The sequence below is a fragment of the Myotis brandtii genome, unplaced genomic scaffold, assembly GCF_000412655.1.
Source record: "Myotis brandtii unplaced genomic scaffold, ASM41265v1 scaffold235, whole genome shotgun sequence".
Classification (NCBI taxonomy): Eukaryota; Metazoa; Chordata; class Mammalia; order Chiroptera; family Vespertilionidae; genus Myotis; species Myotis brandtii.
In genome coordinates, this window is record NW_005358857.1 from 34389 (window position 1) to 35395 (window position 1007).

General features: G+C 41.8%; 1 pseudogene; it reads left to right on the forward strand.

The window, feature by feature from the left end:
• The first annotated feature begins 400 nt into the window (after positions 1-400).
• On the forward strand, positions 401-709 carry LOC102251903 (annotated as a pseudogene).
• Positions 710-1007: the final 298 nt, after the last annotated feature.

The following is a 1007-nucleotide window of genomic DNA, read 5'->3' on the forward strand; positions in this document are numbered from 1 at the left end:
TCTGGACTACGGGCCAGGGCAGGCTGCCCCAAAGAAATCCTGCTTGAGCCAAAAGTGAAGAATGAGCTGGAAACTGAAGTCGGCAGGGTGAGAAAGTCCTCCAAAAAGAATGGTGCAAAGGCTGGGTGGTTGGGGCTGGGGGCACATGTGTATTTGAGGAATCGAAAGGAAGCTGGAGGGAACGCAGGAGAAGGGAGTGTAATGCTAAATGATGATGGAAGGTAGGTAAGGGGAGGCCATTTAAGGAGTTGGCTCTTTATCCCAGGAGCAATGGGAAGTCAGAAGAGGGTTTTAAATGGGAGTGACATGGTAAGACGGGAGAAGGGCAGAGCTATGCAGTAAGATCAGTTAGGAGTTCCTGCAGGAGTCCAGATGAGAGGTACTAATAGGGGTTTGAAACATGTTGGTCAATGATGTGGACCAGCAACTAACTACCAATAGGTAGAAGAGTCCCTGGACCTCATCAGACTCAGCTTGGATGAGCGGATTTATGTGAAAATGAGAAATGACAGAGAGCCTTGAGGTAGATCACCTGCTTATGGTCAACATTTAAATATGGTATTAGAAGATATGGAAGAAACTGTGACTACTACAGAAATTGATGAAGAAACATATGAAGAGATATAAAAATCAACAAAATGGCATGTTCCATTGCTCTTTGTGGGGGGATGGTGTTATACTAGTTGCCCCTCCATTGAGAGTTGGCTGAAACAAATAATTTATCTTGCATGGAAATTAGTAGACTTTGTACGAGTGTTTCTTTAAACGTAGAAGATATTGAAAAGAGAAACCTGCGTAAATTTTGATATTAAGAAATGAGTAAGGAATCTTCCACTCCTGAAATTAGTTGATTTGCAGATAACTCACAAATTCTTAAGTTAAATGGCACTTTCATTTTTCTCCAATCCTTCCAGTAAATGTGATCACCAAGATGCAGCCCTCTTTTTTAGGAGTTGACTTGCTCTACTGATTTTTTCCCCCAGACAATTTCTGAATTTTTAAATTTG